We start from the raw sequence: 14,590 nt of genomic DNA, 5'->3' as shown, positions 1-14,590 counted from the left end.
TTTTTTTTTTTTTTTTTTTTTTTTTTTTTTGAGTCTTTTATGTATGTATAGGATCAGATCACCTGCAAATAGATAATTTGATGTCTTCTTTTCCTGTTTTTATTACTTCTATTTCCTTCTCTTGCCTAATTGTTCTGGCTAAAATTTTAAGTACTATATTGAATAGGAGTGGTGAGAGTGGACATATTTGTCTTGTTCCAATTTTTTTAGGAAATTCTCTAATTTTCTCCCCATTTAGTATGATATTGGCTTTGGGTTTGCCATAGATAGCCTTTATGATGTTGAGGTAGTTTCCTTCTATCTCTTGTTTCTTCAGTGTTTTTTTCTTTTTGGTAGTGAGAATTGAACCCAGGAGGTTTTATGCACTGAGCCATATCCCCAGCCCCTTTTTGCATTTTATTTTGAGACAAGGTTTTGCTAAGTTGCTCAGGGCCTTGCTAAGTTGCTGAGGCTGGCTTTGAGCTCAGGATCCTCCTGCCTCAGCCTCATGAGCCTCTAGGATTACAGGTGTGTACCACCCTGATTGGATCTTCAGTGTTTTTAACATTAATGGATGATGAATTTTGCTGAAGGTTTTTTTTTTCTGTATCTATTGAGGTAATCATGTGAGTTTGTCTTTAATTTTATTTATGTGATGAATTATGATTATTGATTTACATATATTGAATAAGCCATGCATCCCTAGAATGAAACCAACTAGATATGATATACAATATTCTTAATGTGTTTTTGAATGAGGATGGCTAATACTTTATTAAGGATTTTTGCATCTATGTTCATTAAGGATATTGGTCTATAGTTTTTATTTCCTGATGTGTCCTTATATGCTTTTGGTGTCAGGGTAATACTGGCTTCACAGCATGAATTTGGAAATATTTAATTTCCATTTCATTGGATAATTTGAGGAGCTCTTCTTTAAAGATTTGTCTAATTCAGCTGTGGATCTGTCTGGGCTTGGGCTTTTCCTTATTGGGAGACTTTTTAGTATTTCTTTAATCTCATTGCTTAATATTGGTCTGTTTAGGATTTCTATACTTTCTTTGTTCAATTTTGGTAGGTCATATGTATCTAGAAATTTATTCACTTCATCTCAGTTTTCCAGTTTATTGGAATATAAGTCTTCAAAATAGTTCCTAATGATCCTATGGATTTCAGTGCCTGTTGCTCATATCCCCCCCTTTTTTTTGTCTCTAATTTGGGTCTTCTCTTTATTTTGGTGAGTATGATTAAGGGTTTGTCAATCTTGCTTATCTTTTCAAAGAATCAATGCTTCATTTAATTGACCCTTTGTATTATCATTTTATTCTCTACTTCTATTTTTATCTATTGGTTTTGGGCTCAGTTCTTGTTTTTTGAAGACCTTGTGATGCTTCATTAGGTTATTTATTTGAGATCTTTTTGATTTTTTTTAAATCTAGGCACTCATAGCTGTAAAATCCTCTCTTAGAACTGCCTTTGTTATATCGCACAGATTCTGCTATGTTGTGTTTCTATTCTCATTTGAGTCTAAGAATTAAAAAAAAAATTAAAAAAATTCTCCTTGATTTCTTTGCTATCCCAGTCATCATTCAAAAGTGTATTGTTCAGGCTGGGCATGGTGATGCATACCTGTGATCCCATTGGCTTGGGAGGCTGAGGCAGGAGGACTACAAATTCAAAACCAGCCTCAGGAACTTAGATCCTAAACATCTCAGTGAGACCTTGTCTCTAAATAAAATATAAAAAAGGCTGGGGATGTGGCTCAGTGGTTGAACACCCCTGGGTTCAATCCCCAGTACCAAAAAAGTATATTTTTAAAATTTCCATGTGTTTGTGCAGTTTCTGTAGTTTTTCTTGTCCATTTCTAATCTAATTCCAACATGATATGAAATATTCTGTAGACATCTACTAAGTCTATTTGATCTAAAGTATAGCTTAACTTTAGAGTATTTTTGTTGATTTTTTTTGTCTAGCTGTTAGTGAGAGTGGGATGTTGTGTTAGGGGTCAATCTGTCCCTTCATAGTAACTAGTGTTTGTTTTATGAAATCGGTGCACTGGTGTTTGGGGCATAAAAATATACCATTGTTATAGCACCTTCTTGGATTGTTTCTTTTATCAATATGTAATCACCTTCTTTGTCTCTTCTGATTAATTTTGGCTTAATGTCTGCCTTGTCAGATATGAGAATAGCAACTCTTGCTTGCTTTTGGATTCCATTTGCATGGAATATCATTTTCCATCATTTTACCTTCAGTTTGTGAATATCTTTGATTGCAAGGTGTGTTTCTTGATGACAACATACAGTAGGGTCTTATTTTTAATGCAGTCTGCTAGTTCATGTGTTTTACTTGTAGAATTTAAGACCATCTACATTCAATGTTATTGTAGACAGGTATACATTATTTCTTTTTTTTTCTTTTTTTCAGAGAGAGAGAGAGAGAGAGAGAGAATTTTTTAATTTTTATTTTTTAGTTTTTCGGTGGACACAATATCTTTGTTTGTATGTGGTGTTGAGGATCGAACCCAGGCCGCACGCATGCCAGGCGAGCGCACTACCACTTGAGCCACATCCCCAGCCAGAATACATTATTTCTTATAATTTTATTTTATTTCTAAGTTTGACTCATTCCCATTTTTTATTTGATTATCTATTCTCCTAGTAATATTTATTATTCACTGAATTCTCTTATTTGTTTTCATCTTTTTCTATATGTAGAATTTCTTTAAAAATCATCTGTGATGATGGCTTAGTGGTCATAAATTACTTTTTGTTTATGTTTATCTTGAATGATTTTTATTTCCTTGTTGATTCCTTGGGATAGCTTTGCTAGATATAGTTATCTAGGCTGGCAGTTACTTTCTTTCAGGGCTTGGAATACATTGTTCCATGCCTTCGTCCTTTAGGGTTTTCACTGAGAAATATGCTACTATTCTGATAAGTTTACCTATATAAGTGACTTGGAATTTCTCTATTGCAACTTTTAAAATTCTTTCTTTGTTCTTTTTGACATTTTAACTATAATATGTTATAAGGAATTTCTTCTCTGATCTTGTCTATTTGAGGTTCTAAATGTCTATAATATCTGAATGTTCATCTGATTTCCAGTGTTTTAGAAATTTTCTGCTATTATTTCACTGATTAGGTTATCTATGCCATTGACCTATTTCTCTACTCCTTCCTCAAGACATGTGAATCTTGAATTAGGCCTCTTAATGTTGTTTCAGAGTTCTTGTATATTCTTTTTGTAGTTTCTTATTTTTTCCTTATTACTGTCCTAGTTCATCCAACTTGTCTTTAAGTCTTGAATATTTGTCTTCTGCTTGACTTAGTTTACTGATAAAATTTTTCATTGAGTTTTTAATTTGACTTATTGAGCTTTTCATTTTCAAGGGTTGTGTTTGGGAACTTTTTCAGAATCTCTTACCTTTTATTAAATTTCTACTCATATCCTGTACTGTCTTCATTAATACATTAAGTTATTTTGTATCTTCTTTGAATTTGTTAATAATTTTAATGATCAATTTAAAAAATTCTTTGGCATTTCAGCTATTTCAATATTTATGGATTCAGTTACTGGGGAATTGTGAACCTATGGAGGTGCTTTGTTAGCTTGTTTTCTGCGATTCTCTGTTGAAGTTTTCACATGTGTTGGGATGAATTTTTCTTCCATTATTAATTGAGAGTCATTTTAAGTCAGTATCAAAGCACCCACTCAGAGTGATCTAAGTGCTTGGTTCAGCTAACAGCACCACCATGAGAGGAGAGAACAGTTACAGTAGTAATTTAAAAATAAACCATATATTAGCATATAGTAAAAACTTATTAAGTATGATCTCTGGAACTCCACTAACCAAAGAGAAGAAAGGGTGAGTAATAATATAGAATAGGCTGAAAGTTAGGCTTTAATGGGAGTATATTAAATACTGAAATATATAGATATCAAGAAAAAAGGGTGGGGAGGGAAAAATACAGAAGAAGAAATTAGGAGAGAAAGAATGAAAAAAGAGGATAGGAAGGAATATAAATAAGAAAGAAGAAAAGAATTGTGGAGAAAAATTCAATTAATTGAAAAAAAAACATAAAACTAGATAGAAATATAAAAAAAATTATGGAAAAGAGACTAAAACAACTTACCCGCCTCCTCCCGCAAATAAACAACAAAGCTAAGATTTCCTTGATGTTAGAATAGAGACACTTCTTTCCTCCAGGTCTTTAGTTTTAGAATCCACCAGCTATAGGTAGGTTTGTGGGACACAAAAGAGATTAATTATGTTGGTGAGGATGTGGAAAAACTGGAAGACTTGTATACTCTGGGTGGGAATGTAAGATGACTGCATCCACGGTGGAAAACAGTATGCCATTTCCTCAAAAAATTAAAAATAGAAATACCATCTGATCTAGAATCCATCTCTGAGTCTATAAATCCAAAGGAATTGATATTATTATCCCAAAGATACCTATCTATCTATCTATCTATCTGACACACTCCCATGTTCACTGCAGTATTATTTACAGTAGTCAAAATGTGGAAACAGCCTAGTCAAAACTATAATGAAATACTACCTCTCCCCTGTTAGAATGTCTATTATCAAAAAACAAAACAAACAAAAAGAATTATAAATGCTGGCAAGAGTGTGGAGAAAAAGGAAACTCTCATACATGTTTTTAGGAATGTTAATTAATACAACCCTGTGTGGCTTATAGAGGTTCTTAAAACCAACCAACCAACCAACCAACAAAAACCCTGAACATTGATGTACTATGTGATCTAGTTAACTCACTTCTGGGTAAATATCTAAAGGAAATGAAATTTGCATACTAAAGTGATACCTGTACATCCATGTTTATCTTAGCACTATTGATAATAGCCACCAAAATATGGAATCAGATTAGCTCTTGTTCAAGGGGTAAATAAAGAAAATGTGGTATGTTTATACAATGGAATGTTATTTAGTACTTAAAGAAGAATGAAATCCTATCATTTGCAGCAAGATGGATGGAATTGGAAGACATTATATTGAAAATGAAACAAGTCAGGCACAGAAAGTTAAGTACTACAAGTTCTCTCATATGTGGAAGTTAAAAGAAAAATTGACCAGAATGTAGAATAATTATTACTATAAGGGGTAGAGGGGAGATTAAGGAAGGTTAGATTTGATCAGTGCATACTTTATGCATGCATTGAAATATCACATTGAACCTCATTGATATGGACAATTAAGTTATGTTAATAAAAATTTAAAAAACCCAAATAATAGAATTATCATGACTGTTTTAAAACTGGTCTGAAAATAGGGTCAATTCTCTAAGTACAATACCACAGAGAGAGTGAACACCTGGGCAGAACTCAAACACTGCTAATGAAGAATGGCAAATTGGATTTTGAGCAGGAAACAAATATTGTCTGTGTTCACTGTGTACTAGGAAATTCACAGGCAAAGAGCATGTGAAGTTTGATTGATGTAGAAAAGTCTGAAATAGAAGTGGTAAATTCAACACAGTAAAAATAGAATAAATACAATATTTGTCAAATAGCAGCAAAGTCCTGTTGAAATTAGATAGCATTGCTCAGAGAACCTGATCAGCAAGGTCTTGAGATATTGAATAATATTGAAGACACTTATTCACAGGTGTTCATATTTGATGAAGTTTCTGATAGGGGAGAAATCCAGGAATAATGGCCCTTTTCCATTACATCACGTTTTTTCATAGAGGAGGGCTTAGATGAAACACTCATTTGCTTTGATTGAGGAATCGATTCTATTATCTCACGGATTAGGACCAAGATGATTCCTGAGAATCCCAAGCACAATGTGGCAAGAATGCAAAAATCACCTTATCATTGAATCTTACATGGACGATGATGAACGAGTAATTCCTAATACGAGGTTTTCCTCAGAAGAGACATTATGAGCACAACCTTGGTTTTTTTTTTAAACTATGTGGTTACTGTATAAGAATAATGGAGTATCACTTTCTTCATATAAACCTCCTTGGTTTGGTGATAAGAGGGTAGTGGTCCAGATGTACCTGATGAACAGAGAATTGTTTTTTAGTCACTGTGAAAGAGCACTTTAGAAGTATCTCCTTAGAGTGTTGAAAAATCAAAACAAATTAAAAGGATTTCATTGACTTAGAGGCATGAAATCTGAAGCTTGACCATGATTTCTAAAATGTCCTTTTTTTTTAAAGTTCTCTTCCAAGTTTTTTTTTTTTTTTTTTTCTTTTTAGGTGAGTAAATGAGTTACAGTCAGGAACCTCAGATGACATAAGCATAAATTTCACTTGTGTTACATCTTTTAGACACTAAGACTTGGGAAGCATTTAGAATCTTTCTATAAGATGCTTTCTTAATAAGAACAACAGTGACAAAAAATTCCTATCCACTGAAGAAATCTTGTAGACTTATAGGACGGTCAAAACATGAAGATTCATCAACTTATACATATTTCTTCTAATTGTTTCTGCCTCATTTGGTTGAAGTATTTCTCTCTTAGGGAATTGATGAAGCACAGCATAGAAATTTCAGTTGTATACAGCTGGAAAAATTACACTGAGCACCAGTTAGGACCGTCCTGCCAATATATGAATTGGTTATTGGATATATGCAGTGGAATTAACATTGAGAATTTAAAATTTCTTATTTTTAATATCCTCTAGGGACCTCTTTACACAATTATCATGCTTATGCTTGACAGATGTTTGGTGATTCAGGAATTAATCATGGAGAATTCAGATATGTAAACAGATCTGAGTTACTCAATAAATCAGATGGGGAATAAGTTTCCCAAGAAAACCAAGTAAAATAAGCAGAAAATGACCCAAAGCATTTGGCATTTCTTTGAAGTTTTTTGCTTGCTTACATATAGACCCTTGGGTCTGTATTGGTTTCTTTAGATTCTTGACATTCAGATTAGTATTTATTTGTGAAGCAGCCATAATAATAAAAGCTCAGGATATTCTCTCTCTCTCTCTCTCTCTCTCTCTCTCTCTCTCTCTCTCTCTTTTTGTGGTACTGAGAATTGAATCCAGGGTCTCACCCATGCTAGGTAAGTACTCTAACCACTGAGCTACATCCCTAGCCCAGGATACTTTCAAAGGCAGAAAATGCAGTTACAGGATTCATATAATAAAAGCCATTTCAAGACAGTAGAATGAACTCATACTGCAGCTCAAAAGTCCTAGAAAAGACAGAGAACTAAATAAATAAACCTATCAACGCATATACCTCTTGCAAATATAAATGGGAACAAAGGATCAGAGACTATAAAAATTTTCCTAAAGATGAAGACCAGAGCCCAATCCATTTGTAGAAAATCTTACCCTGAAAAATGGAAGAAGGACTGAGAGGGATCCATGCTGAAGGAGATTAAGTGCAGAAGTTATGAACAGTGAGAGGCTCAAGGAAAAAATGACAGGGTGGTTATTTGGGAGGTGTTATCGGGGGAACCTGGGGAGAAAGATGCCTGTGATTCTTCCTCATCTTGGGCCTGGTGGCAACACGGGGGGAATCCCACTGCTTGAGGTGAAAGTTCTGTCTCAGTGACAGGGTTTTGATGCTGGGTGACACTCTGGGAGAACACTTAGAAGCCTGGCACGTGGGCAAATCACATTCCTTACCAACTCTTACTGAGAGCAGAGTGGTGGGCTAAGCCCTCAAAGTGGACTGCACAACAGGATATCTCAAGTACAGAAGTGACCACATTAAGTGTTCAGACACACCCAACATCATGCAAGGAGAAATCATGTGTAAAAAAATAATAATTTATACCTAAGGAAACAGAAATAAAGACTCCATTTGGATTTGACCAGACTCTGATTCTGTGTAATTCTCTTGGGTCTGTTTTTCTTTCTCAAACTGATTTCCCACATGGAAGCAAAATGGCAGCAGGAATTTCAGGCCTACCCTTCAATAGATGAATGGATAAAAAAAAAATGTGGCATATATACACAATGGAATAATCCTCAACATAAAAGAGAATAAAATCTTGGCATTTGCAGGTAAATGAATGGAGTTAGAGAAGATAATGTTAAGTGAAGTTAGCCAATCCTCCAATGCCTAATGTTTTCTTTGATATAAGGAGGTTGATTCATAATGGGATAGGGAGAGGGAGCATGGGAGGAATAGACAAACTCTAGATAGGGCAGAGGGGTTGGAGGGGCAGGAAGGGAGCATGGGGTTATTAATGATGGTGGAATGTGATGATCATTATTATCCAAAGAACATGTATGAAGACACGAATTGGTGTGAATATACTTTGTGTACAACCAGAGATATGAAAATTGTGCTCTATATGTGTAATAAGAATTGTAATGCATTCTGCTGTCATATATAAATAAAAAATAAATAAATAAAACAAAAAAAAAAAAGAAGAAAGAAAAAGAGAATAACTATCCAAGAATGTCCAGAAAACATCTGAGAAGCAAACTTCCAGGAGCACTCTTGCACCAATTCATGAGTACAGAGGAAGAAAAGAGACACTGAATTAACCTTGGATAACTGGAACTAATGATGGTAGCAAAAAGGAAGAGATTACCCTGATTTCTTAGGTCAATCAAGGTATGTTCCTAGAAATAGAAATTTTTCTTGCTTTTAGATTCCAACTGAAACTTAAACTCTTCCTAGATCTCAAACTTTCTGGACTTTGGGCTAGAACAGAAACATCAATTCTTCAGGTTCTCAGGCTTTTAGACTTGGCCTAGAGCTACATCACAGAATCTCCTGGGTCCCCAACTCACCTTGCAGATCTTGGGGTTGGTCAGCCTCAATAATCACACCAACCAATTCCTTATTTAAAAAAAAATCACCACACACACACACACACACACACGCACATGTATACACACACGATTGCTTCTGTTTCTCTGGAGAACCCTGACAAATACAACTTTTTATTGTATCGATCAAACTCAAGGGTACAAAAAACAGGTTTCCTACTTATTGAAGGGTCAGAGGAAATCATGAAGCCAGTAGTTCAGGACACAGGCCTTGCTTGTACCTAAAAGGTAACCTTCAAATTAGTCTTCCATACGGGTTATGAAAGCTTTGGATTATTGTTCTCATTTCTTTATTCTCTCTGCATCTGTATTTTTTGCCACATGACTTTGCTGAGTCCTTTCACTAGAATCTGGGGGAGATATTTCTCCATTCTATCAAAATACTGGGTATGTAATTATTCACTTAAAAATGAAGGACACTTCTATTCAACCTTACAGAATGGTCAGAAATAATGTTGTTGGCAGCCCTCCAGATGTAATCCCTTCCACCAGAGTGTGGGCATCCACCGCTAATGAGGATAAGCCACTTTTCCCAATGGAGATAGTTGACCTCAAATCTCACTGTTGACAATTGGTTTATTTTGAACATATGCTGGAATGAAGCATAGTAATAGGGGAAAACAGAAAACAGGAGGGAGATGATTATTGATGAGTGTACAGCAAAGAGATCTAGGCTGTAAGGCTTTTGTCATTTTTATATCCATCTTCATTTATCAGAAAGAGATGCTACATTGAATATTCATAAGTCCAGAGAAATGAATCCTATCATTGGAATTATCTAACCCTTTAGATGAAGATGCTGAGATTCAGAAAAGCGAAATAATTTGCTCATTCAAATTTACTATACTGAAAACAGGATGCTTTATTTGTTTCAAAAAGACCTGTGTCTTCCTCTCCCTGAAGAATTCTTACTCATTCTTCAAAGCCCTAATTTTTTGCATTATCTCACCCCACTTTGCCTTTCTTGCCCCAATGCCCGAAATGGTATGAACTGCTCCTTTCCCTGTAAACTTGTAGAATTTTGGTATTTACTTTATCAGTCTGCATCACAATGTATTATGACTGTTTGTTTAGATAACTTACTCCCCGTTCCTCACCTCATTAAATTATGACCTCCTTCTGGGGGGAGTTGCATAAGGCTCTGTTGTTACTGCAGAGACTGCAGAACAGCTTTATTTGCTCTTGCTTTATTCCTGCAACCACTGTATTTGATAATTTGGCTTCTTAAATCTGGTAGTCGGGAAGGGTAGATTCTGAAGGTCCTTTGAATTTAGGCCAGTGAAAAGGCATACTCATTACAAGGACAAAATAAATGGGCATCTTGATCTGTCAGTCAGGGTTTTGTCTCTTTGGGTGTGTATGAATCAATTCTTTAGGCTAGTGGCGTTCAACTTTACCAGCAAGACTATGATCAAAAGAATCAACCCTGAGGTCTTAGGGTATCCAACTTCCTGGCACCATTTCCTAGGAATTCTTAATATGTTTCTGATGAAGTTTACATTTATATATATTTAAATCCCTTAATTGACTTTGATATACAATCAACTTAGAAAAATATGATCTTCAGCCTGATCCCCCTAATAACATAATAAAACAAAAGTAGGAAAACTGAGGTTCAGAACCCACCAGACTCTAGCAGCTGCTCAAAGATTAGACTTGTACTGAACTGATCGTAACCATTTCTTATGTAAATTTTTAATACTTTTAACAGGTTGGTGTTGGGGGCACATGATTTTTGAAATTTGAACTGTCCTTAATAGCACTCCTTGGTGACTTGACCTTCTGGAACTTGCCCACCTGCTTAGCTATGGACACTGAACCTTGATGTGGTGTGTACCTGAGTATGTGGCTCCATTCGTTGAGTGGAATGTAAGATAATATGAAATTTCCTGTGTTTGGCTCTTTATTTCAAAAGCAGACAGAGAACATCACTGTTTATTTTTTCCTACTGTGGTCCTCTGTTGAGAGCCACAGCTGAAGGGACCCCAGCAAACTTCCAGCTGCCAGCAAACTTCCAGCTGCCAGCTGATGATTGGCTCACAGCGACCCCAGCAAACTTCTAGCTGCCAACTGATTGGCTCCTCTGCGGTGATCCTCATTGGGTTGTTTCCCCGCCCTTTCAGACCTGGAGGTGCTCATTGGGGGACTTTTTTTGGCTCCGCCCACACGACCAGCCAATCGGCCTCAAGAGCAGGACAGCTGGCAGCTGTCCTCTTTTAAATTTTATGTTACAGTTTTGAGACACCAAAACCAGTAAGACTTGGTTTCAGTTGTCAAACATGACCAAGATTAAGTAAGTGAAATCATCATTATATTAGCCGGGCTTCTTGTTTCAAGAGTGACACAACTAGGTCAAGAAAGGCTATTTTTTGGCCAATGTGTATCTTTTGTGGGAAGGACAAGGTCGTAAAAGATGACTGGAACTTGGGATTCTCATGCCACCCAAACTTTCCCCTCTCTTCTTTGCATGTCAACTCTAATCTTTAGGCAGATTCTTGCATAACGACTGAAATGTGGCTTCCATTAGAGTTCAGACTCATGTGTTGAGAAATGAAAACTTGGCCTCACTGAACCCAGGATCCTGAGATGGACAAACCAACACTTGGTCAAGGGCCATCCTCAGATCTATTCTAGGGATGTGTGTGGGACCCTGTAAAATGGACATCCCTCTTTGCTTGTGGTGTAAGCAACCTAGAGTTGCATCTAGGTGACTATAGAATTTTCATAACTTAATCTAAGTTTAACTTCATTTTGTGGTTGTTGGGGAACCATTGAGGTTTGTTTGTTTCTTTTTTACCAGGTGAGTTTAAAGTCAGATTTCTGATACAGGAAGATTGTCAAGCAGCCTTGAAGTTCATATTTCAATCTGGAAACCGGAAGTTGGCTTTCTGCTCTTTGTTTAACTGCAGTTCAGCAACCTCCCACTCTCTTTGCTCTCCTGTATCTACACTTGACCTCTAATTCCAGGGACACCTGTGAAAGAGGATGCTACGTACCATGGAAGAGGCACCCTTTATCTTTCTGAAGATGCCTCTGTTTGACCCTTTCTTGAAGAACAACATCTGTGACCCTCTACAGCACTAGATATGTAATGGGGGTATGGTATCAAGCAAGAGAAAACAACTTAAAGAATTTAAAGCACTGATTATGAAACATAAAAGACAAATTGTGGCTACATAAATATATCGTATGGGGTCTACCTTGATCTTCTTCTTTTTTTTTTTTTTTACCAGGTGAGTTTAAAGTCAGATTCTCCCATCCTTCCTCCCCCTTCCTAAGACTTCCTTTCGATCATCTATTTATTTATATTTAATTGGTTCTTTTTATGTATGCATAAAGGTGAAACTCCCTGTGGTATATGCATGTTGTGTTATTTATTATAACATAATAAATCATGTTATACATGCACGTAACATGATTTATTAAGAATCCATTCTGCATTGCCTTCTCTGATCTCCACTCTGCTTCTTTTTTTTAATATTTATTTTTTTAGGTGTAGATGGACACAACACAATACCTTGTATTTTTATGTGGTGCCGAGGATCGAACCTGGATCCCACCCGTGCTAGGTGACCGCTTTACCACTGAGCCACAATCCCAGCCCCTCCACTCTGCTTCTTGATCTCCTTCTTCTACATTACTGATATTCCCTTTATCTTTATTAGGGTTTCTCTTTTAAGTAAAACTCCTTCTTCTGCATGCTCTTGGCAAAGGCAAGCATAATTTTGCTTTGTCTAAAATATTCATGTGTTCTTCCACACAAAGAATGCTTTCCTTTTTTTTTTTAAAAAAAAAACAACAACTTCATCTGCTGTTTGGAAAATAATTATTGTATTCGAGGTCTCTTGTGAAATGTGCCATTCTACCAAGTAGGAAAACATACTATACTCAATGACTTCTAGGACAAGATATTAGGTGAGCAAAAGAAAGTAATATTTATTGAGCATCTACTACATGCTGCCATTGTGCTATTACACAGAGGTGTCATATTTATTATTCACTACAATCTTCCATATAAATATTACCCATGATTAGTATATAGGGAACCTGAGACTTACAGAAAGATTAAGTAACTTTTCCCAAATCACACAGCCAAAACCCCAAAACCAAAAAAAAACCCAAACCAAAACAAACAATAAAACAACCCCCCCCAAGATACATTTTATACAATAAGAGACACATTTTACAATTACAGTGAATCACAATTATATTTTGGGTGCAGACATAATCATTTCCATTTTTCAGATACTGCAAGCAAAAAAGATGGACTTTTCCAAGATCATCATCTTGCTGTTTGTAAACTGAAAATCATTTTAAGTCATTTCACTATCAAAACTTATATTATGGTTCAAATGAAGTTGTATTAATAAGTGTACTATATTTCTTAAAATAGCTTGGAAATATATGGTGGAATTATCATCATTATTTAACAAGAGTTTATAAAAGGTATTTTTCGTGTTTTTATTAGCTTTAAAATCAAAGTGGAGAAATAAAGCTGAAATTGACTTTGGATTATTTAGAAAGACATGATATTACCCTTTCTGGATGTGTCATAGGGTGGTGTCTTGAGGTTTTAGCTCCTGCCTACCCTAGGAATATTTCTTTTATTATATTTATATTTATTCTTCTCCAGATCTAAAGTTTCTCCTCATTTTTTTTCTCCTATCTGAGATTTTCTTGAGCACTTATGGAGGAGAGGTCTGTTCCATTTTACCAGGAACTCTTGGCTTTCTGCTTCTAATTGTTATTGGAGATGGAGGGTTTCTCCTAGTGAGATATGATTTCCCTGTCTTGCAGAGTTGGACTGGGAACTCTCACGTTACACTCTCATTGAGTCTTTATTGGTTCTGTTGCCCCTAATCACCCACATACTGCTGGCTTCACCTTCCTCTGTGATGTCATAGCATGAAATGATGAGACTTGATTACCGTGTACAAATTCCCCAGAAAAGCACCAGTACAACCTGTTGATCAGACTTCCTGCAATAAAGGTGAATACCACACAGCAGAGTCTTAGTGACATAACAAGAGAGTGGGGAAAGATACCTGGAGGGTCTAGGTTCTGAGCCAGATGAATTCTAGATGGGGTTTACAAGCCAGAGAAGTAGCTGGGTTTGAGCAGAGTTTATGTTATGGTTTGTATATGAGATATCTCCCCAAAGCCCTGTGTAAATGCAGGAATATAAATGATTAGATAATTAAAGCTGCACTTAATCAGTCCATCCTAGTTTGAAGGAACTAACTGGGTGGTAACTGTAGGCAGGTGGGCATAACTGGAGGAGGTGGGTCACTGAGGGTGTGTCCTGAAAGGGGAAGATGATCTCTGCAGCCCTTTCCTTTTTCTCTCTCTACTTTCTGGCCACCATGAAAGGTTTCAGTGCTCCTCCATCATACCATTTTGCCATGATGTTCTGACTCACCTTAGGCCCATAGCCATGGAATTGGCTGACCATGGACTGAACTTCTGAAACTATGAGCCAAAATACACTGTTCTTCCTCTAAATTGTTCTTGTCAGGTATTTTGGTCACAGCAATGAAAAGTTAACAACAGTTCATGACACAATATCTTTTAATTGATGGACATCAGAGGCTGAAGGAGTTGAGGCAATCTTCTTAAACCACTGGTTAATATTTTTTTTCTTTGAATTTTTGGTTCCTTTTTATTTATTTTTTTTTTAAATTTTTTATTGTGGGTTGTTCAAAACATTACAAATTTCTTGACATATCATATTCCACACTTTGATTCAAGTGGGTTATGAACTCCCACCTTCACCCCATACACAGATTGCAGAATCACATCAGTTACACATCCATTGATTTACATATTGCCAT

The sequence above is a fragment of the Marmota marmota genome, unplaced genomic scaffold, assembly GCF_001458135.2.
Source record: "Marmota marmota marmota unplaced genomic scaffold, marMar, whole genome shotgun sequence".
NCBI classification, from domain to species: Eukaryota; Metazoa; Chordata; class Mammalia; order Rodentia; family Sciuridae; genus Marmota; species Marmota marmota.
Note: the sequence above shows the minus strand (reverse complement) of the source record.